The following is a 27,846-nucleotide window of genomic DNA, read 5'->3' on the forward strand; positions in this document are numbered from 1 at the left end:
TTCTTTAGACCAGAGATCATCAAACTATGGCTTATAGGCCAAATCCTGGCATTTCTGTAGAAATTGACAATCTGACTATAAAATTTATATTGAAATGTTAAAAGCACAAAATAGCCAAAACAATGTTAAAAAATAACAAAGCTGACAGACTTATCCTACATGATTTGAAGATTAATCGTAAGGCTTCAGTAATCAATACAGTGTGGTATCAGCGTAAGGCTAGAATCCAGAAATAGACCTACACTGTGTGTTCAGTTGATTTTCTACAAAGATATCAAGGTACATGGGAAAAGAGTACTCTTCTCAACCAGTGGAGCTGAAACAATTGAATTTCCTAACAGAAATATATGAACCTTGACCCACACTTCACTCCACACACAAAAACTAACGCAAAATAGAACACAGACTTAAATGTTCGAGCTCAACCTATAAAACTTCTAGAGGAAATACTGGAAAGAAACACTTGATAATCTTCATTTAGGCAAAGCTATGTTACACAGGGGAAAAAAAAGAAAAGAAAAAGAAAAAATTAAAGAAAAAGTTCATTATGGCAGATTGTACTATCCAAAGATGGCCACACCAATATACATCCTATCCCACGTGTGCTTCTGAAAATGTGAAACTGACTCTCCTCCATATGTCATATGTTTCCTCTCCTTGAACCTGGGACCTTCGAAACGACCTTTGTAACCGTAACTGAAACATAATGAGGCAGAAGTCATGCTCATTTTAAGGCCCAATCATAAAAGGCAAAGTAACTTCTGCCTGGCAGTCACACTTTCTTTGAACACGTGCCTTTGGAGCCCCAAGACACCATGTAAGAACTCCAACTACCTTGAAAGCACCATCCTACAAAACCTACATAGAAACAGAGAGAGGGCCGCTATCTGAACATACAGCTAGCCAAGTTCTCCCAGCCCAGGCGCCATTCATGTGAATGAGTGTTCATATGATCCCAGCCCTTAGCTTTCAAGCTGCACCAGCCGATGTCAAGTAGAACAGTAATGGGCTATTCTGGGCCAGCCCTTTCCAGACTGCAGATGCATGCAAAGTAAATACGATTGCTATTTTTAGCCACTAAATTTTGAGTGGTTTGTTACACAGAATCAGATAACAATAAATTAATAAAATGTGTTTCATCAAAATTAAAAGCCTTTTGCTCTTTGAAAGATTCAACTGAGAAAATGAAAAAGCAAGCTACAGACTCAACAGAAAATAGCTACCAATATATATCTGACAAAGCACTTGCATGCAGAATAAATAGCTCTTACAGCTCAAAAATAAGACACACAACCAAAAAAATTAAAATGAGCAAAAAATTCCAAAAGATGCTTCCTCAAAAAGGAAAAAAGATACATACACATATGCATAAATATTCATATATATGTATATACTGTATATGTATATACTGCATATGTATATACATGTATGTATATATATACACACACATATACATACATACACACACACACACACATATATATATATATATAGAACAGGCAAAAAGGTGTTCAATATCATTAATCTTTAGGGAAATGCAAATTAAAAGCACAATGAGGGGCTGGCCCAGTGGCACAGCTGTTAAGTGCGCACATTCCGCTTCAGCAACCCAGGGTTCGCCAGTTCGGATCCCAGGTGTGGAAGTGGCACCACTTGGCAGGCCATGTTGTGGTAGGTGTCCCACATATAAAGTAGAAGAAGATGGGCATGGATGTTAGCTCAGGGCCAGTCTTCCTCAGCAAAAAGAGGAGGATTGGCGACAGATGTTAGCTCAGGGCTAATCTTCCTCAAAAAAAAAAAAAGCACAATCAGATACCACTACACACGTACCAGAATGGCTAAAAGTAAAAAAATTGACAATACCAAGTGATAGCAGGAATATGGAGCTACTGGAACTCTCATACGTTGCTGGTGGGAATACAAAAATATACAGTCACTTTGGAAAACAGTTGGGTAGTTTCCTATAAAGCTAAACATACACTTCCCATAAGACCCAGCAATTCTATCCTTAAGTATCTACCCAAGAGAAATGAAAACATACGCCCATTTATATGAATTGCAGAAAAGCCAAAATTACAGTCACAGTAGGTTATTGATTGCTTGGGGGCTGGGACATGGGGAAGTGAACTGACTGCAAAGGAGGAAGAGGGACTTCTTAGGGAAGAGAGAAATATTCTATATCTTGATTATGGTTGTAGTCACACGACTATAAACATCTGTCAAAACTCATCCAACTGTGTACTTAAAACAGGTGACATCCATTAAACATAAAGCTGTTTTTAAAAAAGAATGCACACCTGTCTCCCTCCCCAAAGCAGTTCTCAATTAATTGGTAATTTAGTTCCCACCAACCATTAGGAAAAAGCTGGGTACTATCCTAATGAAAAAATTTTTAGGAAGGATATTTACTTCCTTTAGATATAGATGTCATCTTAAATTTACATAAACTAGAGGCAGAGGTAGAGGTTGACCAAAGCAGAAGAAAATGAGCAGTAACACTAAAGCCAACAATAAATGCAAGAGATGAATAATCTAGGACAGATAAGACAAATAGAGCCTGCATGTTACACTCATAGGAAGACTTAGGGATGCAAGAAGAGTAAATTGCTATGAAAACTATGCATTCCATAAAAAATTCTACACATATCACCATTTAAGAACCATTGCTCTAACATACACTTAACTTGATAATTAAGGAAAATAAGGACTAGGTATAAAAACCGAGCAATCGGCAAACAAGCATCACCAATCTCACCTCATCTGCAGGTGAGTGTTCTGGTACCATCCACCATTTGCCCAAGCAGAAACTTGAGTCATCCTTGAATCTTTCTTTTCTCTCAAAAATGTATACTACTTCAAATAAGCAAAACTTATTATAGTATTATACTTACAATACTTATTATAGTAATTACTTATTCATCTACAATTCTCACTAGACTGTAGGTTGTATTTCACTCATCCTTATACCCCTAGCACCTAACACCTGAGAAACAGTCAGCACATGTTGAATGAATGCAAGAATCAAGAGCTAATGGGTAAATAGTGGTTTGGAGTATGTCAAGTAAGCACTTATTTATTAATATTTTGGGGCTATGTGCTTTACCAAGGTGTGAACAAATATGTCCCAAACTGTATTATAACAACTTCAAATGGTGAAAGTATAATCCATTAGCTTTTCATGTTAATGAAATGAACTTGATCTTTTTAGACATCATAAATGTCATAATCTGTTTTCATTCAGTACACAGGAAATATGCATTACATATGGAGACAATGGACCTTAGCAGTGGTTTTAAGGTTATAAAGAATGTTACTTCTGTTTATAGATGTGGGTTGGTAAGTTATCCAGGAATTTAAACAATAAGCAGATGGTTTGTTTCCAAATTGATAGCAGTCATCTGGCTATAAAGAAGAGTGTACTTTTGTAAATATATGTTCTGTCATATTCTATCCAATGTGACATGATGAAATAACATACCATGTTATGTTCTGCTTTTCCTCTCTGAACATAACGAAACTTAAAGAAAAGCTTGGGGAGGGGGGGGTTCCCAACATTGTTATCCTTTTAGACTTAGAGTCAAAACAAACTAAGAAAGGAAAACAACAAACAAAAAAACACAAATGCTGATATTTAGAGTTAGACTTCAATTTTATTTCAAAACAATATAATAGAGTTGAGTCACTCTTCAGCTGAGTTTTCTCCAACCATTAAACGGGATTGATCCAAATATTATAATAATTGAGTCTGTTTAATTTCAAATTCAAGAGTGGCAAATAAAGAATTATATCGAAATTTGGCCTTTCATTTAAATAGCACATAAAATTTTTTTAAAGTAGGTAAGATTAGCACACAATAAATAATCGTTAGATGACTATACAACATCCCTCCACCTTCCTTCACTTCCTTCCTCTATTCTAACAAAATGCTTATTTTGTTTAGGTAATTCACCTTCTTTTACAAGGCTATTAGCTTAACTACATCAATAATCTAATCCCATTCCTCTTGCCAGTGATTATTTTAAATATCAGTATATGATATCAGATATAAAGGCCATTTCGTAATAATAAAGGGGTCAATTCATCAAGAGGACATAACAAATGTTTATGAATCTAAAGACAGAAATTGAAAACACGTGTCAAAAATGAATACAACTACATGGACAAATAAGACAAAGCCACAACTATAGTCAGAGATTTTAATACCCCTCTACAATAACTGACAGAAAAGTAGAGAGAAAATCAGCAAAGATAAAAGCCTGGAAGAACACTATCAATCAACTTAACCTAATTGATGTTTATAGAGCACTACACTAAACAAAAGCAGAATAAACATTCTTTTCAGATCCATACAAAACATTTCCCAAGATAGACTATAATCTGAAAAAAAAGAGAAGGCACAAATTCCATCCATTATCAGGAATGAGGTGATATCACCACAAATTCTTCAGAAATTAAGATGATCATGGAATATAGGAACAATTTTATGACAATTTAATTTGACAACTTAAATAAAATGGACAAATCACTTGCAAGACAAAAACTACCAAAGCTCACACAAGAAGACACAGCGCAAATAGCCCTACGTCTATAAAGAAAACTGAAATGGTAAAGTATCTGCCCACAAAGGAATTCCTGGTCCAGATGGCTTCACTAGTAAATTCTTACAAACATTTAAGGAAGAAACTATTCTAATTCTACACAAACTCTTCCAGAAATTTGAAAAGAAAGGAATACTACTTCACTCTTTCTGAGAGGGCACTGTTACCCTGACAGCAAAACCAGACAAAGACATTACAAGAAAACTACAGACCAATATCCCCCAAGAACACAGACATAAATATGCATAACAAAATATGAGCAAACTAAATCCAACAATATATAAAAAGGCTATTATATCAAGTGGTGTTTATTTCAGGATGCAAGATTAACTTAACATTCAAACATCAAGCAATGTAATTCACCATACCAGACTGAAAAGAAAACCACATGATTTTCTCTACAGATATGGAAAAAACATCTGACATAATCCAACATCTATTCTTGATAATAAAAACTTTTATAAAAATTAGGAATAGAAGGGAACTTTCTCAAATGGAAAAGGGGCATCTACAAAAAATCTGTAGCTAACATATTTAAGGGTGAAAAGACTGAATACATTCCCTCTAAGATCAGGAACAAGTCAAGACATCAGCTCGATGTCTATTCAATATCACAGTGGAAGTCCTAGCCAGTGCAATAATGCAAGGAAAAGAAATAAAAGGCATCCAGATTAGAAAGAAAGAAGTAAAATTTTCTCTTTTATTCAGATGACATTCTAATAACGGCTAAAAACCAATAAAAAACAACTTTTCCATTCTAGAAACAAATAACAGTTCTCATTCCCTAGCAATATTTTTCTCAGGGACAACAAAAGAAAATTCACCAAGTATCCTCAAAGTATCTAAAGAAACTTTGAAGTGAAATTATTCCTTTCTCCAATAAATATTTATTGACTACCTACTTAATGGTGCCATACATGTGGTGGTAACTCAGTCATCAAAAGCATTTCCTTAGCCTTCTCTTGGTAGCAAGAAAATCACAGACACTTGCTCGCTAAAGATCCTCTTATTACAAGCAACAGAAACCTATAAGAAAAAAAGAGTATCCAGAGAGTTTAAATAGCTGGAGCAAAGATCTCAGGTCAGAGGAGTAGAAGGTTTGAAGGAAGTATGTGTACTCACATAATGCACACACATGCAATTATACATGCTAACATGCACACACACACAATTAAGACTAGGAAAAAAGGTGTCATCAGAGTGTAGTGGGGCTACAGTTTTGTTTTCTGGCTCTAATATTCTTAACAGGAGATTATGAAAGGTTAGAAGCCAAGAGTTTTACCAGACTATACAACTCTCTATACAGAGTATACAATTTCTCCGTCATCTACATAACCAATTCAGAGAATAACTGGGACTGTACACAATAAAGCCAAAGTAAGACTGCAGGTCCAGCATGATCAGATAGTCAGAGCACTTACGCCTATTTGGATTTAAGAGATGTGGAAAGTCCCTCTCACCTCCAAAACAGATTTTCATTTCCTCTCACAGTGCCTGAAACCACATTTGCATTATTGTATTCTGTTGCACATTCAGGATTTTTCACTCATTAACAAACATTTGCATTAAGTTGTAAACATCTTTGGATACAGGAAACTTATGAAAAGTTAGCTGACAAGGATATGCACCTGAAGAAAAAACAGAAATAGGAACAAAGATGCTGAAAAACAGAAATAGGAACAGAGATGCTGAAAAAAAGGTGGGAGAGTACCAAACAAAAAAATTGCCTACTTCACCATTTTACCAACATCTGGCCCTAACACCAATAGCAAGAAACAACATTATTGTTGTCCTTAATTGAGTGAAAGTTTTGTCTACTGAAGAGCAATATCCTAAATAGGCATAAAGTTTCACTTGGGTTTATTTATTGTTATAACTTTCCAGTATTCTCGACCATACTACAACTATTTCTAACTACATTACAGTATCATACAAGTTCAATTCCATGCACAACTTAAAATGGGAGAAAGAACTTGGGATCAAAAGAGAAGCTCATAAAAAGAAAAAGTGATGTTTCAGATACTGAAACGCCAGTGCCACAAAACCTGGAGGCCGTGAGTCTTGATTAGTCCCCAGAAAAGCCTGCTTATGGAGACTGTGTGGCTGGCACCCATGGAGCAAGCAACTTGGAATGAATGGGGCCCTTAGTATTTTGTATTAATTGAAGTAAGACATTTAAGAACCTGGCACTTCAACTGGTTAGTTCACACTAATTGAACACAATGCTAAACATTATCCTCAGACACCAAACTAAAATATTTAACAACCTATAAACAGTGCCGCAATATTGAATTCTTTGTCTTAAGTCAAAAGGAACCAGATTGCCTTGTTATGGTTTTAACAAAGTAAACAGGAGTTGGAAAAAATCCAAAATTGCTCAATCAATGTTGCTTTCTACCAGGCCAGGCTGTTAATAAATATATGGTAAATGAACTTAGCCTTTTTTATCTACACTTGTATATGTGTTCTTAAAAAGAATGTAATAGATCCCAATTCTTAATCATTCCCCCTAATTCCACAATTTCTCACCATTTCCTGTACTAGTTTGCCTCTGCTGTTGACTTTTATTTCCACCATAAATTACTCTAATAAGAATTCAGAATCCAAACATAAATTTTATAAACACATACAGTATATATGCCTACACAAATTAAAACCAGCCTTCTTTAAATGTAATGCTTCCTTTCTACTACTTCCAAACACGCATAGGCTGCACTTCATAGGGACTTTATTCTTTTAGCAATTTTTAACACCAAAAATGGAAAACGTGTCTTTTTAAAAATATCAGATTCATAATCAAACAATCAATAAGTCCCTTTCTCCCCCAAGTGTGTAGATATCTAGTGTGATACATGAAAAACAGAAAAAAAAAAAAACCATAGCACTTCTAAATCGATACGCTATTAGCAAAGACTAAATTTCCTTCTCAAAAGAAAAGCAGAATATAATATACTAAATTTTTTGCTAGAAAGTTAAATAATGTCATTGTTTTAATTATGGTGGTTTAAACTGTCATTTTTTAATGATAAGATTAATAATTATCAACAACTGTTAAGTAAAATATTTTAAAATATTTGATAAAAGTGAAATAAAAGATAAAAAGTTTCTGATGCTACCATACATGTAAAAATATACATTTATGTATAGGCACAATAGTCCAGACTTCTAAAGAGACACAAAAATTAAGTTTCAAGAGGCCATTGATAAAGATGTGAATTATAATTATTTTTCAAAGTGATCAATAAAGATTTATATTGATCCTGTGAATTAAAATACTCTATATTTGTATAGCACTTTAAAATTAACAAATAACTTTCATATAAATGTTCTAATTTTAAAAGATAATTTCTAACTGAAATAAAACTAAAATGATTAATAAACAAATAAAATAGTTACCTCTCATCTGAAACAGGGGTTTCAATCTTTTTTGAACGATGACCCCTAAGGTGGGAACCATGGGCGTTCACAAGATTATGGGTAATTAATGTCATGCTAGCTGTAGATCACTCCTCTGTATCCCACTCAAGAAAGAATATCAGGATGCAATTCAGGGACAGTTATGATTAAAGAATCATAATATGTTCACTAGTACAAGTAAAAATTTACTAAGCATACCTCATAGTAGATCTCAATATAATATTGTTTCTTCATACCACTGTTGAAAACAAGTGATAGAGGAGAAAAGGCATGGGGCTGGGCGGGGGTAGGGTGAGGGTGGGGGATGGCACTGAAAGAGAAGGTATATGTTCCATGTACTGACTACAAATTTTGCTTTGGTAAAAGAGTAAAACAAATTAGTATAAATTTTAGAGGCTAACCAAAATGTATCTTCACTTAAATAAACTATCTGTAAAGTTTAATTTAATCAACCTTACTTGAAATTTAAATTTTCGGGAGATCTTAAAATCTGCTACAACAGCCTGAGAACTGGCCCCAAGGCTTGCAATACTGCTGCCCTCTCCCCTACAATTATTTCTTCCCAAACCAGCTAGACCAACTATTTTAAAAGGCAAATCATATCATTTACTCTTCTGTTTAAAAGTCTCCAAAAGTTCTCTATTAAACGTAAAATAAAGTCTAAATTCCTCACTATGGCCCACAATATCCTAAATATGAATATCCTTTGCCTATTTTTCCCACCTCATTTTGTGCCAGTCTGTCCAGCCATAACTTCCTGGCTACAAATCAAAAGTACCCAGCTTGCTCCCATCTAGAGGCCTATTTACTTACCGTTCACTCTCCCTGAACACACTTTCACAAGCTCTTCTCAGGATCTGGCTCATTAGAACACAAATATGACTAAAATAAAATCTCAGCTCTAGAAGAGCTTACCAGTGTAATGACAGAGAAGAGAAGCAGAAGGGGAAGAGCAAGGGAAAAAGGGAGACAAGAAAGGAGGGATGAGCAAGCGAGGGACACTGCCTCTCCAGAATCATAAACTAAGTGCCATGGGGGAGCAGAGGAGAATATAACTTACCCCAGATTTCTAAATTCAGACTTGCCACTGACTTAGGTACACGACCAGGAAACAACAATGACACATACCACGTATTAAATGGGGATTATTCCATTTGACCCTCTGTGCACACAGGAGCCTCATGAACGTGTATGATGCAAAAGATGTTATTGGCAAAACTCAGGATGCTGTTTAATTTATGAAGAATAATCCAGAGGTCACATTTGGGCTATGCCTGCTTCCCTTGCTGTCCCTGACCCTGCCATAGTTGTTTGATCCAGGATCAGATACACTATATCCAAATTAGGCCAATCAGATTCTCACCGCAAAGGATTTAAAATTTTAGGGTAAAGGCAAGGGGGAAGGGAGTGGGGTAGGGATGTTGGAGGCAAGTCACTTTAACAAGAGTGTCAATTAAAAAAAGGTCCTACTGCTGAGTTCCCGGTGGCTGCCCTGGTTCCAGTCTTTCCTGAGATTGATTGTTTAGCACTTCCTTCAATTCTGTGAACCATCTCAATGTCCTTCCCTTAATCTCTATTTTTGTCTTAAGCTAACCAAATCGGTTTCTGTTACACAAAACCAAAGTAACTGTAATAAACATATGAAACACTGTGAACGTGCATCAACCTAGCGAAGAGCTAAAACAAAGATTAGGGATTATGGATCTACTCCAAGGAGTAGTATGAAGTCACTACATACTCAAAAACTATAGAGATATAGTAGAAAAAGAAAAACATTAACGTCACTCACTTTCAGATGCAGATTCAAATCCTAGATTCACTATTTGCTGCCTATGTGATGTGAGCTTGAAAAGCTAATTTAGCAACGTTCTCAGTCTGTTTCCTAAGCTGCTGATGGTAATGATAAGAACTGCCTTATAGGGTTGCTTGAAGATTAAACAAGACAAAAGATGTCAAAACACTCAGCAAAATGTCTGGAAGATAGCAGAGGCTCAATACATGTTAACTCTCACCTTGTTTCCCAGTAACAGTAAGATGTTCAATCAGAGAATAAATGAAAAAACGCTGGCTAGAGCAGAGGTTAGCAAATACAGCCATGGGCCAAATCCACCCACCACCTGTTTTGTATGGCCCAGGAGCAAAGAATGGTTTTTATATTTTTAAATAGAATTACAGGTTGAGTACTGTCCCCCTAAAAATTAGGTTGAAATCGTAACCCCTGTACCTGTGAATGTGACCTTATTTTGAGACAGGGCTTTTGCAGATGTAATCACGGTAAAGTCATATTGAATTAGGGTAAGCCCTAAGTCCAACGAATGGTGTCTATACGAGAAAGGAGAGGGAGATTTGGATATAGAAACATACACACAAGGAAGGCGGCCATGTGAAGATGGAGGCAGAAATTAGAATGATGCAGCTAAAAGCCAAGAGTGCCAAGGATTGCCAGGGGCAACCTGAAACTGCAAGAGGTAACAAAGGATTCTTCCCCAGAGACGGCAGAGGGAACATGGCCCTGCCAACACCCTAATTTCAGGTGCTAGCCCCCAGAATTGTGAGAAAATGTATTTCTGTTGTCTTAAGCCACCCTAGTTTGTGGTAATTTGTTGCAGCAGCCCTAGTAAACTAATACAAATAGTTGTTGTTTTTTTAATCAAAAGAATAGTCTTCAATACAAAGAGATTTATGCACCCCTATGTTCATTGCAGCATTATTCACAATAGCCAGGATGTGGAAGCAAACCAAGTGCCAATCAACTGACGAATGGATAAAGAAGATGCGATGTGTATATATATATATACACACAATGGAATACTACTCAGCTATTAAAAAAGACAAAATTGTCCCATTTGCAACAACGTGGATGGACCTTGAGGGTATTATGTTAAGTGAAATAAAACACCAGACAGAGAAAGACAGACACCACACGATTTCACTCATATGTGTAAGATAAACACATGGACAAAGAGAACAGATTAGTGGTTACCAGAGGGGAAGGGAAAGGGAGGGTGGCCGAAAAGGGTAAAGAGGGACATGTTTGGTGAGGGATAAAAACTAGACTATCAGTGGTGAGCACAATACAGTCTATAGAGAAACTGATATATAATAATGTACATCTGAAATCAAATGTTATCAACCAATATGAACTCAATAAAATAATTTAAAAAAAAAAAAAGTATAGGGGCTGGCCCAGAGGTGTAGTGGTTAAGTTCACACACTCCACTTCAGCCACCTCGGGTTCGCAGGTTTGGATCCCTGGTGTGGAGCTGCACACCACTCATCAAGCCATGCTGTGGCAGCATCCCACGTATAAAGTAGTGGAACACAGGCACAGATGTTAGCTCAGGCACAATCTTCCTCAAGCAAGAAGAAGAAGATTAGCAACAGACATTAGCTCAGGGCCAATCCTCCTCATAAAAAAAAAAAGAATAGTCTTTCCTGACATGTGAAAATTGTATAAAATTTAAATTTCAATGTCCAAAATAAATTTTTTTGGAGCACAGTCACACTCAGTTGTTTACATATTGTCTATGGCTGCATTTGTCCTACATTGGCAAAGTTGAATAGTTCCCACAGAGACCATATGGCCCACAAAGCCAGAAATATTTACTATCTGACTCTATACAGAAGAAGTTTGTCAATCCCTGGCCTTAAGCATAATACCTGGGACATGAATAGTAGAATTCTAAAATGGATCAGTGAGAGATGACCAAGCAGTAGCTGAATAGATTAAAAACCTAAATCAAAAAATCTAGGGATTTTTATTATAGGAAAATGATTTAAAGTTTTAAAATAAGTCAAGATTTCACAAAAGATCAGCAAAACACAAAGATGCTAGTCAAGAATAGTCTGATGTGGGGCCAGCCTGGTGGTGGAGTGGTTAAGGTCGTGGGCTCTCCTTCATTGGCCCAGGGTTCACCAGTTCGGGTCCTGGGCATGGACCCATGCACCGCTTATCAAGCTATGCTGTGGCAGGCATCCCACATATAAAAGTAGAGAAAGATGGGCACAGATGTTTGCTCAAGGCCAATCTTCCTCAGCAAAAAGAGGAGGATTGGCAGTAGATGTTAGCTCAGGGCTAATCTTCCTCAAAAAAAAAAAAAAAAGAATAGTCTGACGTATCTCATTTTGTGAAATAAGTTAGATGATGTTAGTCATCATGAAGAAGCTGGGTACAGTGGAAGGATGTGGAATAAGACTCTTAATTTGCTTTATTATGCATCATCCTTAAGAGAATTTTCAGGATGATTATCCTAAAATAGCAAGTTTGATCATGCTATGGAACTTCTATAGTTAATTTCTTAATAAAATATTATGTAAATACCTATGCTCAGTATACAATGCCCTTTACAATCAGACCCCAATCCCCATCCAGTCCCATTTCATACCACTCAATATTCCAGAAGCTTCGCCTATATTTAACATTGTTATATACACTTCTAACATGCTATGCTTCCTGCTTTGTAAAACCCAGTATGACTAATTACTTGTTTATTCTTCCACACTAAACTCAATTTTATAACAGGAAAACTGTTCCCTACATTTCCCAGCAAACTGTTCTGTCCCTCCTCCACATCACTAAAACAATATTTACCATATCACTTTGAAATGTATCTATTTGCCGGGACTTATACTTCATTAAACCCTGAGTTTTTCAAGGACAAGAACCATGTTTTATTCATCATTATTTTCCCCAACACTTAGCCCAATGTATGGAACACGTGAGGAGTCAAGATATATTTGCTGAGTGCATAAATTATCTTAGAAATTCAAGAAAACAAGCAAGTTCTAGATCGTAGAACAATATACATTTTTTTCTTCATTATAAATTAATTTGTTTTAATAATTTATTAAACAGTACTTTAAACAATTCTAACTGCAGATTTTAGTTCAAATAAAATTTAAAAATTAATGAAATTTCATCTCATGTTGTAAATTATTTTATTATAGAAATAATATATCCCCACTATAAGACTCAAAATAATATTTAGAAAAAAAGCTGAAATTCTTTTCTCACCAATGTTCCCATTTCAGAGATATTAACTATAATTAAGCCATTTAGCATTTTCAAATGAATCTTTTTGGTCCTGTCTATATATCTACATATATATACATACGGATATATATGTATGATTGTGCACATATGCTATAAACTTTAATAGATATTAATCATTAATTTATACCAATCCTATTAAGACAGTTCACCTTAAATGCATCCAAGATAAATGTCATAATTTAATCGTAATTTTCTAATATCTGGAACCAATTAAGTTCAGGAAAGTTTCAAGAAGGCCACCCAGTAATAAACACAAAATAAATTGTGTCTGCTGTCCTGTTAGTGATAATTTTTTATTGCTACCTCAGTTTCAGATGTCAAAGTAATGACTTCCATATTCTGATTAAAATGCAAATTAAAGCCATATGTGAGAAAAGCATAGACTTTCGATGTCACTGTTTTCTGACTTTAAGCACAACAAAAGTATGTTTATAAAACCTAGCAATTATCCAGATGAATTCTGCCAATTCTAGATCTAGCAAACGTGGAATTTTACATTGTAAACTATGTCAATACATGCACTTGCAGCACGTCAATTAATAGCTACTGTCACATACGCATCACTGGCCAGAGTGGGGTGAAACTATAAAACAATAGCAGAATGAATCTTAGTTGATTTTCTTCAAGAGTAAAAATTTAAAAGTGATTCTATAAACCTATTTTAATCTTTAGATTTCCTAAAAGTAACTAAAATTATCTTTAATCTACATTCTTAGGTAAATGAAAAGTAAACAGATTGATATTTTTTCATTTTGCTGTGTTAAATAAACCAAATTCTACAGAAACCAATTTAATGTTTAATGAATTTCTAAGACTATGCTACAAGTTTCCCAAAAATCTTCTGAGATTGAGATTCAAAAACGACCAGCCCAATAATGAACTTAAATATTACAGGCTCTACTCTTTTTCTGTTTCGTTTGTGACATTAAATTCAAATTGCTATGTGTATAAAACTTTTGTTTGTTGTAAAAGGAAAACTTTGAAGCTATAGGAAAACTTCTCTTATAAACAGTACTCCCAAAAAAGCTGAATAACAAATACTCAAGAGTGACTATTTCTAAATTTAACTATCTACTTAATATCAGCTAGATGTAAAAAATTAATAGAAAAGTCAATGCCAGGTAAGTCATTAAATTACACAATTTATAGACCTCAAAGGTAGTAAACTCAATGTAAATATAGTTCAGTTGCGTAAGTATAAAAGTGAAGGTGACTATAAAAGTGTTTACTGAAATAAACAGGAACAGCCACGAGGTAGGGTAGGGATAAACCATAGCTCTCAAGACCAATAAAATCACTTTATTTTACCTTTAAAAATGTTCCACTAGAATCAGAAATCTTTAGAGAATATAGTCACTAAAGTCATTCCCAACGTAGAGGAAAAAATCTATAAACTAAAATGATCTAGAATTTAGGTTTAATTATTAAGAAGGTATTAATAAAACGTCACAGGCCTTGAGCATTATTATGAATTTCTTTAAACAAAATAATAGACAGTATAGAAATGTTCTTTTTAAGATCTGGCTTATAAAAATTTCTCAAAATTAAACACAATTCTTTAATACATTTTTAAAACTACAATATAAATTATATCATTAAGTCTTTAATCAGTCCCCATTTTTGACAAATTAATTACCAGGGCTTCTCTTACAGAGCTCAATATTCAACACTTCTCCAAAATTCTTCATATATGCTGCTTTTGTTTAAGTTCAAAGATAACAAATAAAGATGACGATGCTTGAATATACCAGAATACGGTCAGTGGTCTATTCTAGACTACCATTTTTCAAGCTATCTGCAGGACTAGCTAGTTTGTCAAAACCTCTGTCGTACAAGTCACACGCCATTACAAGTACTGCCTCCTTGGCTGACTAGTCTATACAATTACTCCCAAGCCCTATGCAGGTATCTCCCTGAGGTCACAATCAGTATGAGCACTGTGTTTCTTTTGCCCTTCTTATTTACAGTGGTTTGTAACACATATAAAAACAGCTTAAGTGTTATAGTGTAGTCCATGATTCCAAAACGTACAACTCAATGAGCAGCTTATAGAAAGCCCTACATTACCACCAATACAATGACCTTCGTTTCACCTTGTCAGTATAAACTACAAGTCCCTGACACTTGGAGGAAACTTCAAAAATCAACCTCAGCCCTGGGGACCAAGTCTAACACAATGACTGGGCAGAAAGGATGACTGTTTTCTATCCTTGGGCTCTTAAGCTGTATTCTAAGTACTTTTTTCCTTAACCCAATTAAATATTTTTAAAAAGGACTTTAGAAGGTCCACATTATCTAAGAATATTTAAAACCAAAAACTCACAAGGAGAATTTTGTTGAACTTAAAACAAGGCCTGAAATTGCAGAGTAAATAGTGAGGAAATGGTCTAACCGTAACTTGAAAAATAAAGAAAAATTTCAAAAAGTATCTTCAGCTGTTAACTGCCAAGCCCACAAGTCTCAATTTTGTCATAAATATTAACTTTTAGGGGCTTCATAAAATGCCATATCTTTTACAAAAACCTGAAATTTCATTTTCCAATTATTTGTATTGAACTTCCATTGAATTATCAAATATGTGCAACAGAGGACATCATCTAGAGATTGAGAAGGACAATGACAATGCTAACCTAAGAGGACTGTTTGAGTAAGAATTAGTGAATGTTTTGTGTTATACTAATTTTAGCTATTCTGTACATCCTAACGGCAGCGATCTTGATAATGAGAACTCCCAACCCATAACCACACCTGGGTAAAAATAAATAATAATATTAATAAAATAAAATAGAGAGAGAGAGAACAAAGTCAGAGAGGTGACATAAAATGAAAGTGAATACTTTTAGTCCCAGTTCAACTGGCAAGCCAAAATTCACATTAACTATTTATGACTTTAGTTATTCAGCTAGATTATCACCATAAATCTACATAATATGCTTATACATCTATTTGTTGTCCCTCTTTATTGAAATATAATATGGTGTAAGTTTAAAGTGTACAATGTGATATCATACACGCATACACTGCCAAAATGATTACCACAATAAGGTTAGTTAACCCCTCCCCATCACCTAACATAATTACTTTTTTCATGGTGAAAACATTTAACATCTACTATCTTAGCAACTTTAAAGGATATAATACCATATTATTACAATATTATTAACTACAGTCACAATGCCATATATTAAAACCTCAAAACTTACTCATCTTATAACTGGAAGTTTGTACCCACTGACCAGCATCTCCCCATTTCCCCCACCCCCAGCCCCTGGAAACCATCATTCTACTCTGTTTCTATGACATCTGCTTTTTTAAAGATTTTATTCTTCCTTTTTCTCCCTAAAGCCACCCGGTACATAGCTGTATATTTTTAGTCGTGGGTCCTTCTAGTTGTAGCATGTGGGACGCGGCTTAGCATGACCCAACGAGCGGTACCATGTCCACACCCAGGATCCGAACTGGCAAAACCCTGGCCACTGAAGGGAAGCACGTGAACTTAACCACTGGGCCACAGGGCTGGCCCCACATCTGCTTTTTTTAGACTCCACATATAAGTTAGATCATACAGTATTCGTCTTTCTCTATCTCAGTTATTTCACTTAGCATAATGCCCTCAATATCCAACCTAATTGTCCCAAATGGCAGAATTTCCTTCTATTTTATGGCTGAATAATATTCCACTGTTATTCCATTATTCCACCACATTTTCTTTATCCATTCATTCATCCAGAGACACACAGGTTCTTTAAATGTCTTGGCTATTGTCAATAACGCCACAATGAACACGCAGATCTCTCTTCAGGACAGTGATTTCATTCCCTTCGGATATAAACCCAGAAGTACGATTGCTGGATCATATGGTAGCTCTATTTTTTATTTTTTGAGGAACATCCACACTGTTTTCCATAGTGCCCGTACCAATTTTCATTCTCACCAACAGCACACAAGGATTCCCTTTCCTCCACATCTTGGATAAAGTTATCCTGAATCATCCAACTCCTCTTATCCTGTTGTCTAGGGCAAATGCCTCCACTCTTCTAGATACACCCCTCTTGACTCTTGCTCTTTTTGAGGCTCCCGGCTTGAAGTCTTTCCAGAGTTCTACCATGAAGGATGATTCCAACCTCTCCTGCAGCATTCACCCATGAGTGCTAGACGATAATTTACTCCTCCCTAGATTTTAGTTATTAAGATTAGGATTCCAGTTTGTAGAAACTCATTAAAATCTCTAGTCCCTTTCAACATTTTTATAGACTTCTTCCTTTTTCCAAACATTTGCTACCATTTCATTAAAATTTGGAAGAAAGGAGGAAAAGACGTAAGTAGTAAATGACCATGCCCAGTCTACCATCTACAACACTCTTGAATGTTTTTTTTCTCTTTTTAACAGACAACTTATTGCCAGATGACACCTTCTCTGTATTGAGATCTGTACTTCAGATGCAGACTTACCCAATAATCAATGTCTTTGATCAGTCTATAATCAGACTTTGATGTGTCACAGTAGTTCATGTTTATATGCAAGAAAACAATGAACTTGTTTTTAATTTTCCATACAACATAATCAATGATTATATTTCCATTTCTAATTAAAAACTACTAAAACCACATGAAAACAGAACATCAACTGTTCTTTATCTAATCACTACTTTATATACCTTAGGGGGAAAAAAAGGAGTGAGAGAATTAAAATGAATTCTTTCTAGATATCTAAATAAAACCAAATTAAAGTCTAAAGATTTAGTTCTAAATCTAAGGAAACTTGCTGCCTTCATAGCAACCAAGTTTTCCAAAGATATACCCTTCATGGAAACACAGATAACAATTTTCCATGCTGTAAAGACTTCACAGACATGATCATAATCATAGTCACAACAACATGACAAAAACAATAATAAAAGCAAACATTACTGAGATCTCACTACTCCATAGTAAGTCTTTTATGTGTATTATCTTATTTAATTTTCACACTACTCTATGAGATGGATACTATTATAATCCCCACTTCACAGCTGAGAAAATAGAGGCACAGAAGTAAAATGATTTGACCAAGATCACCATACAACCAGTAAGTAAGCAGCAGTGGCTGGAAAGCCTTTCTTAGCGACAAAAACAAAGCATGGAAGTAGTACTGAAAAGTACTAAAAAAGATCTCAGGGTTCCCAGCCTAATAAACCAGGGGCCAAGGAGTCAAACAACATGGCCACTAACTAGTATGAAAACCGATACCAGAATTTCAGTCTCCAGATTCCATACCAGTTTGCTTTCCACTCTTTCTCATTTTCTGTCTCTTGACCTGTACCAGATTACTGCCACACTTTCAGGGACAAAAAGACAACTTAACATTTAGTACGATAAGCCAGATTCCTGTCACAAGTGTTTGGTTTTATGGAATAGAGATAAATCGTTAAAAAAATATTTATCAAACTATTATTCCAATTAACCATCTAAGAAAAATATAATTGGAGAGGTAATATAATAAATACCAGAGATGAAAGATTCAGGTCCATGTGACCAAAGCACATTTTAGAGTAAACACCTTTTTCTTGCCTTTTCACTTCCCTTTTTTTCTCTTTTTCTATAAATGAATAGTTCCTCACAAACACAAATACAAGATCCAGTTTCAGGAAAATTAGTCCTTACCTGCTTCCTGTAACTTTTTCAACAAAATGGAAATAAGAAAATCCACTAGAGGTCTTTCACCAAATGGCATTTATAAGCTGGGCCAGGACTTTCCATCCTCTCCTTTGCTAATTGTTATTAGAGGTGTAAAGGGCATGCCTTAGAGACATATTCCAAACGAGCTATTTTTCTGCTACACAGTAAACCCATTTATATCTCTTTAAGAATTTCTTCATTGGACTGCTTACTTTATTGAACAATTATGGTGTATCTTATGCCAAAGTGCAAAAAGTTCCAGAATCTATACCTTTTAGGATACAGCTAGACATAATTTATCCAATAATAAATCATTTGTGATAAGCAATACAATTAATTGTTAGCCTAAGCTCATGTTATGTTTATGAAAGTCTGCTGAGAGGTAGCACTAAATAGTACAAGATTTTACTGGTAGAAAAACAATCATAGACCCTCTTATGACCTGCCATTCAGCCATATAATCCAACAAATGATGGGAAACCTACTTCTTTTGCTTCAAAAAATTTAAAATATGATGCATTACTTTAAAATTAAGATATTTAAGCCCTTAAATTAGTAAATGTGTTTTTGCCACTTACCTGCAAATTCTCTTTAAGGGTGACTTTAGTATTTTAACCAATTTACACAAATGATTCAAAGATGATATTTAACCTTGTAATTAAATTTGTATTTCACAATAGGAATGAGCACAATATATATTACATTAAGAAAGTCATACTTCTTTGCTTCTGTTTTTAAAAACTCCCAAATATTATGGTAAATCATATTTCTGGATATCAAAATAAAAGTAACATAAAATCATAAAAACCTGGTTGAACACGGTTAGACGACCAAGGAGCAACAAAATATAGTAAAGTAATAAAAGAAGTTTTCTGAGGACTTAAATTGTTGGCTAAATGAATATAAATTAAATAAGTTATTTTTCCTTTGGATTTAAACATTCAGCACACTTGAATCATTTAATTCCTAGAAACAGAATTAATGTTTACCGTCTAGACCTAAGTGACATAAAATGATTTAACATGGAAGTGTACTGAGTGAACGTCCCAAACTGCTGCCTGAAGCTGTCACAGTAGTGCTAAATTTTTTTAAATACTGCCATTACATTCCAGACCTCCGGATTTAACCTTAATTAAAAGACCACAAATGAAAACAATCATGTTCTGTACTGGAACTATTGCCACTTTTAAGGATTGTTTCTTAATAGCCATTTAAAAAGTCTCATGTTCTAGAAGGTCATTACTCAATAATATTTAGGTAGGATACAGTAGCCTAGAAAAAGCAGTAAACCCAGCATTAAAGCCTGAGTTTTCAATATTACCTTATCTTATACGATCAATATGAAGTCAGAGACGTCATATATCCTCACATACCCCATCTGCAAACTCTATAAATGAGATCATAAAAGCTATCATGCCTATTTAACAGGATGGTTTGGGTATGTTAAATGCAAAAATGTATGGGAAAAGCCTTTATTAAAGCAATAGATAAACATGAGCTATTATTAACTATGCAGGTATTATTCACTGAATACAAAACATTCTGGTTATTACTACAGGAAATTATAAAGACAGAAGAAGACAACGATAAAATCCCAGACTCTGAAGAGCTTATTTCAGAAAAGAAAAAAGAAAAGCAAACAAAAATACTGGAAAACCATATATTAAATATCTGAAAGGTAAAAAAAAAAAAAAATACACTGAATTTATTATTTCCCTTTAAATTCACAACAAAAAAAAAATATGCCCTCATAAATATTTCTTGTCTTATTTAAGGCAAGCAGCGGGGGGGGGGGGGGGAGGAATAAACTCAGTGTTTTCTCTCTGCTTTGCTGGGAGTGCTGCTTCCTAGTGCTCACCTACATACACTCTATAGCCATGAGAAGAAAAACAGTATTTCCAGACTTAATTAACAAGGCTGTATTTAGTCTAGATGGAGTGAAAGAATGCAGAACTAGAAAAGTAAACACCTAGATTTAAGTAAATAAGGCATCTACGGCAGGCCCAACTCCCAGAACCTACTTTCACATCAGTTTTTAGGCAGAAAATTTGGGAAACTAATCATACATTATCAAAATGACTATGCGGTGCTAATAACCTAAACATTATTCCCTCTTTGGAACAATGTCTGTAATTTTAAAATGTATGCCACTTTTTTATTCATCCTTAATTACCCATTTATCATAATATATATATATATATATACATATAGCTTAAAAAGCAGTCAAAAATAGAGCTCTATGTACAATCAAATATTTCTTTAAGTTACTCAACTTTCCCTGCTTATTAGAATGATTCATTATCACAATAAAAAAACGCTAGGTTTAATGGCTTCTTATTCCTCTTGGACCATATTAATTAATCTTCATAATAATCACAAAAAAATGATATATTAATTATTCCATTTGACATATGAGGAAACTGAGACAAAAGCTAGTAAATGGTGAGCCAGGATTCAAACTGCTAAGTGCCAGTAGCACTCACTCAGTCATGAGAATCAGCAGGATCTCCAGACACTGCCAACATCCCTGGGAGCACAAAATCCCTCCTCCTGATTGAAAACCACTGATCTAGCTTCATGAGTGTTTTAATGAAAAATGGATGTTGAATTTTGTCGAAAGTTTATACTGATTTTGAGATGATTATTTTTTTTAAGTTTGCTAATATGATGAATTACATTAATTGATTTCTGAATGTTAAACCAAACTTGAATTCATGGACTAAACCTTACTTGGTCGTTATATATTATTCTTTTAATATAACACTGGATTTGATTTGCTGAAATTTCATTAGGAATATTTTATCTATAGTGGCGAGGCATACTGGGTCTACAGTTTGCTTTTCTTGTAACGTCTTTGTCTTGTTTTGATATCAAAATTATGCTGGCCTCATAGAACAAATTTGGAAGGAATCGCTTCTCTTCAACTTTGCAATATAGTTTGAGTAAAACTGGTGTTATTTCTTCTTTAAACATTTATTAGAGCACACCAGTGAAGATACCTAGGCCTGGAATTTTCTTTGGGCAAAAGTTTTTAATTACAAATCCAGTTTCTTCAATAAATACAGGGCTGATCAGGCTATCTGTTTCTTCTTGAGGGAATTTTGGTGGTTTCTATCTTTCAAGAATTTCATCTAAGTTGTCAAATATATGAACATAAACTTGTCCAAAATATCAAGTTATTATACTTTTTATATCTGTATAGCCTGTATTGATATCACTCTCTCATTCCTGATATTGGTAATTTGTATCTTCTCTCTTTTTTCCTTGATCAGTTTGGCTAGAGGTTTATCAATTTTATTCACTTTCTCAAGGAACTAGCTTTAGGTATATTGATTTTTTTCTTTGGGTTTAATTTTTCTTCACTTATTTTCACTTTACTATTTATAATTCCTTGCTTTGGTTTGCTTTGGGTTTAAGTGCCGTCTTTTTCTAGTTTCTTAAGGTGGAAACTCAAGTCATTGATTTGACACCTTTCTTCTTTTTCTAAACAGGTATTTAGTGCTATAAATGTCCCTCTAAGTATGCAGTAAATATATCCCACAAGTTTTGTTACGTTGTGTTTGCTTTTTCATTCATCAAAGTACTTCCTAGTTTCTATTTTGACATCTTCTAAAGTATGTTAGTTTTCAAATATTTGGGATTTTCCAGATATCTTCTGGTTACCCATTTGTAATGTAATTCCACTGTGGCCAAACAATAAATTGAATGACTGGAATCCTTTGAGACTTGTTTTGGAGCTCAGAATACATCAATCTTCAGGGCAGTTGAAAACAACGTGCGTTCTGCTGCTGTTGTGAAGAGTACTCTACGAATGTCAATTATGCCAAGTTAGTTAATGGTGTCGTTCAAGGATTGTGTATCCTTAATGATCTCCTTTTCATCTTCTCTACCAGTTACTGAGAAAAGGATGTTGTAATCTCCAAGTGTAATTGTAAATTTGTATATTTCTCATTGCAGTTCTGTCGGTTTTTGCTTTATTTATTTTGAAGCTGTTATTAGGTGAACAAACATTTAGGAACTTTTATGTCCTCTTAATTCCCTTAACTCTTTACTGTTATGAAAGGAGGCTCTTTTTCTCAGTAATATGCTTTGCTCTAAAATCTACTGTCTAATGTTAACATAGACACTCCAGCTTATTTCTGATTAAAGAGAGCATGATATATCTTTTTCTAACCTTTTGCTTTTAATCTGTTTTAGTTTACTCTTAATTTATTTGTCACTTTACTTTTAAAGTGGCTTCTTTTAGGTTAGAGTTGATTTGACATTTATAACATAAATCTTAAAATTATCATGGTCTACCTTCAAGTGATATGCAATATCCCATAGTGTATAAAAATCTTACATTACACTTCCATCTCTTCCCTCTTAAACTTTGTTATTGTTGTTGTACACTTGACTTTTACATATGTTACAACCCTCACAAACTACACTGCTATTATTTTTGCAATTAATTACACTTTCAAAGGGATACAATTAAGAAAAGTATCTTTTATGTTTACCCATGTAGTTACCATTTCCACTGTTCATCATTTCTTTGTGTAAACCTGGATTTCCAACTGCTATCATTTTCCTGAAAACTTTTTGACAAACTTTAACATTTCCTCTACTACAAGTTTGCTGTTGATGAATTCTTTCAGCTTTTGTATGTCTGGAAAAGTCTTTATTTCACCTGTTTTTTAAAGACATTTTGCTGGGTATACAATTCTAGGTTGACAGTTCTTTTTCCTCAGTACTTTAAAGATGTTGCTTAACTGTCTTCTGGTTTGTATTATTCCCAAAGCGAAATCTGCTGTCATCATAATCTTTCTTCCTCGGTATAAAATGTTTCTCTTTTCTCTGGCTGCTTTTTTCTCTTTATCACTGGCTTAATTGACTATGATATGATTAGTTTCCTTCATGTTCCTTGTGCTTGAGGTTCATTAAACTTCTTGGATATTAAAAGTTTAGAGTTTTCATCAAGTTTGAGACATTTTCAGCCATTATTCCTCCAAATGCTTTTTCTGAACTTCCCTCTTTTAGAGACTCCAATTGTATGCACATTGGGTCAAGTCAAGCTGTCCCGTTAGATCACTAACATTCTGTTTGTATTTTTCATTTTCTCTTGGTGTTTCAATTTGGATAGTTTTTATTTCTGTGCCTTCAGGTTCACGAATGTTTTCTTCTGCAAGGTCTGACAACCAATAATCCTGTGTATTTTTCATCTCAGACATTATAGCTTTCGTCTCCAGAAGTTTAATTTGAGTCTTTTTTATATCTTCCATATCTCTGCTTAATGTGTTCAATATTTGCCGTAGCTTCTTGAGAATATGGAGTACAGTAATAATTGCTGTTTTGATGTCCTTGTCTACTAATTCTACCATTGGTATCATTTCTGAGTTGGTTTCAAATGACTGATTTTTCTCATCTATGGGTCATATTTTCCTGAGTCTTTTCATGCCTGGTAATTTGTTATTATATGCCAAACATGAATTTTACCTTGTTGAGTGCTGTATATTTTTGTATTGGGCAACATTCACATCCTTTCATGTCTTGCTTTTTTTTTTTTTTTCCAGTTGGGGTCAGAGTAGTGTTTAATCTAGGGCTAATTCTGTCCTACACTGAGGTAAAAATCCTTCCCAGTACTCTTCCCAATGCCCCATGAATTATGAAATTTTCTATTCTCATAGTGGGAACAGCTACTCCTAGCCCTGCATGAGATCATAAGATCTTTCCCTCTAATGGGTTTGGCTAGCTCTCTCTCCAGCCTCAGGCAGATTCCTCACATGCATGCACTGATCAGAACTCAGGTGACTACTCACTGGGACCCTCTGCATATCTCTGGAGCTCTCTACCTCTCTCCTGTCCTACCTGCAAACTCTAGCCACCTTGTCTCCTTGAACTCCTAGTTGTCTCATCATCTCTGGTATACAACCAGGTTCTGCCTCAGTTCTACATCCCTGCTCCATGGCCTACAAATGCTTTCCAGGTAGTAAGCCAAAGCAATCACAGGGCTCATCTCACTAGTTTCCAAACTTTCAGGGATCACTGTCCTTCACTGCTTAATGTACAATGTCTTGAAAACTGTTGTTTCATTTATTTTGTCTGGTTTTCTTGTTGTTTCAGGCAGAAGGGTAAATCTGTTCACTGCCACTCCAATGTGGCCTGAATTAGAAATCATCTTTTATTTCAAACATAGTAAACACACTCGTTTAATATCATTTTCAGACAATTCAAATACATATAGTCTCTGTAGGTCTGTTTCTGTTGTTTATTGTTTCTGCCAGATTTTGATCCTGGTGCCTTGTTTCCTTATGTGCTTCACTACTTCTGAGTACTATACAAAAATTATATGTGAAAAAGACTTCTGCTTCCAGGAAGATCAGATATACATATTTTCCCTATTCCCCGCTAATTACAACTAAAAACCCTAAATATTATAGATAAAACAAACATCAAAAGACTGAAAGGCAGAAAGAAAAAGGGAGACCATCCAGAGATCTTGAGATCCAGAAAATGATGTGGTGGTGAGTACCTAGGTTTTCTTTTTGCCTATACATTCCAGTCTTGAAGTTGAAGAAGCCTACAAACCAGAAATGCTCACAGGCACAGACAGAAACCTGCTCTGTCTTGCTAAAGGGTCAGGAAAAGGGCAGCCTATCAAAACAGCAATTTTCAGACAATAACCACTCTACCCCAGCCAAACACCACAGAAAAAGAGTGTGGCCCAACGCCCACCAACAATGTCCAAGTGGAGAGCCTCATGAGGCTGTAACAAGGCACCCTAACACCTACAATGGAGAGAAGTCAGAGGAGAAAGTCAAGTAGAAAGCTGAGACTTTCATCCCCAACAGGTGATAACTAGGCCTCTGCTCCCCCTCCCCCTACCAGGGGTGTCAGTAGAGACCACGCCCGCCCAGCAGTAAAGAGGAGCCACACCATCCTTCAAGTGACGACAAAAGCCAAATGCTTATTATGTGGGTTGTTTTTGTATTTTGTAGTTTCCTTTCTTATATAGTACTTTCCTATATCTCTTTTATTTATATTTCTTTGTAAAATTCTACTTCTTCATATCTGTCTCTCTTTGTTTTTAATGATTTTCCTTTATATTTGTCTCTTTCAATTTTTTAATCTATATTTTATATTATCTTTACAAAGCAAACAGAAAACAAAGGTGTATAAAGACTAGTTATGATAATAATCCATGCCCAAAGAGCCATCACACCCTCTGATCTAACTGACCCTGTAGTCGTCCTTCAAGCCATTTATAGCAAAGTCCCTACTAGTTTCAAAGCTCAACCTCTAACCCTAAAATCTCTAGGATGAATAATCAAATCCTTCAGATAGAAACACAGGACAAAGAAGCACAAGACAAAATTCTCTACTAAAGTAACAATAAATCTACCTGCAATGAACTACTAGAATAAGGATATTTTCTCACATTCCAAGCCATTCATTCTGTCTTTCTATCAGAAAGTACATGATCTAAAAATCCATCTTCTTAGCTTTTATCCATCCACACCCAGAGAAATTCATGAAACAGTCATGTACTAAGATGTTCATCACCACAGTGTTTGTGAGTTGAGGAGCTGGGAGAAATCTGGATATCCATTGCCGGAAGAATGAACAAGTAAAATGTGGATGAAATATTCTAAAATTAGGTAGTGGTGACAGTTGCACAACTCTGTGAATATACTAAAAACCACTGGATTATAAACTTTTAAAGAGGTAAATTTTATGGCAGGTGATTTATATCTCAATGAAAGTATTAGAAAGCAATATGTAGGGGATGGATATTTTAGCACACAATGCAGCAGGCAGAAGCAATACACATAGGTCTTGAAAACAAGGTGTCAAGTTCAAAGTAAAAACAATACGGACAGATCTTGAAAACATGGTATTAAATTATCCAATAAAAGAAAATAAGAAGGAGTATCTCTAATATTTCCCCTTTTCACGCTCACAAGCTTGGCTGCAGTATCTGGGAAAATCTCCCTCTACGTAGGTCTATCTTTGTGATCAAGCGAGCCATGGAAACTTTACGGAACCTATTCCTCCTGGATAGCAAAGTATCTCACTTCCTACAAAATGAAGATAAGAGCTCAACATTGCCTAACGTTATATTGGGTACCAGAAACACATTCCTCAATGTGACTGAAAGAGTCAAAGGAAGAACAGAGAGAGGAATGTCATCCCCAGTCCTGGTACTTCTAAGAAAGCTTCCAACAAAGGAATCTATTAGTTCAGGACCTCAGCTGAGGCAGATCCACTTACTCCTTTGTTTACCTTCCTGTGGGAAAACAATGTCATTCAGCTGGCTTAAAGGACTCAGGTCTCGGGGCTAATGGAAAGCGGGCTGATGGGGAAAAGAAGAAAAGGTATTATGTTCACCAACTTAGAAGAGAAGGATCATTCTCTCTCATCTTTGCCATTTCAGGAGTATTTGCTCCCAATCTACATTCATTCAATAATTATTTATTGAGCATATATTATATGCTAGGCACTGTTTGTAGGTACTAGGGATATGACAGTGAATAAGCAAGAGTCCTTGCCTTTAAGCAGCTTATACACAGTGAGGGAGGAAAAACAATTTAACAAGCAAATAAGAAAATTTCAGTACTTCTAAGGACCATGAGAAAGAAAAGATTACGAGGTAGAGAGTAGAGCAGGGAGGGGAAGCTGCTGTAACTCCAACAGTAAGGAAGGGCCCTCTTGGGAGGTGACGATGAGCTGAAAACTATCTAAGGAGAAAATGCTAGCCAAGAAAAATCTAAGGAAAAAAGATTTCCAAGCAAAAAGAAAAGCAAGTGCAAAGGTTGTAAAGGAATAACTAGCTTTCAAGTGTTCAACAGACAGAGAGCAAGCCAGTGTAAAGAATAAGAAAGAGTAAATGAAGCCAGACAGGTGGCAGCTGCCAGACAGAGCCTTGGAAGCCACAGTGAAGCATCTCAATTTTACTTGGGGTGCAGTGGGAAGGGAAGGTTTTTCTGAGTTTTAAGCAGAAGATTGACATGCTCTGATTTGTGTTTCCAATCACTCTGACTGCCATGTGGAAGACAGACTATGGGAAGACAAGAGTGGGAAAATGTAAACCAGTTAGGGCAGACAGCTCAGGCAAGAGATGTTAGGACTCAGACTCTGGTT

General features: G+C 35.2%; 1 protein-coding gene and 1 long non-coding RNA gene across 3 annotated transcripts in view; one reads left to right on the forward strand and one right to left on the reverse strand.

Annotated features, from left to right (window-relative positions):
- The window catches only part of LOC139083943 (uncharacterized), a 28,104-nt gene extending 7,683 nt beyond the window's left edge, over nt 1–20,421 (forward strand). Inside the window, exon 2 of the long non-coding RNA XR_011541106.1 lies at nt 20,285–20,421. This is a non-coding gene — a long non-coding RNA (uncharacterized lncRNA). The remainder of the gene's footprint in view (nt 1–20,284) is intronic.
- TMEM135 (transmembrane protein 135) overlaps nt 1–27,846 on the reverse strand; it is a 240,996-nt gene that overhangs the window by 154,407 nt on the left and 58,743 nt on the right. The window lies entirely within an intron of this gene.

Source organism: Equus przewalskii, chromosome 6, assembly GCF_037783145.1.
Source record: "Equus przewalskii isolate Varuska chromosome 6, EquPr2, whole genome shotgun sequence".
Taxonomy (NCBI): Eukaryota; Metazoa; Chordata; class Mammalia; order Perissodactyla; family Equidae; genus Equus; species Equus przewalskii.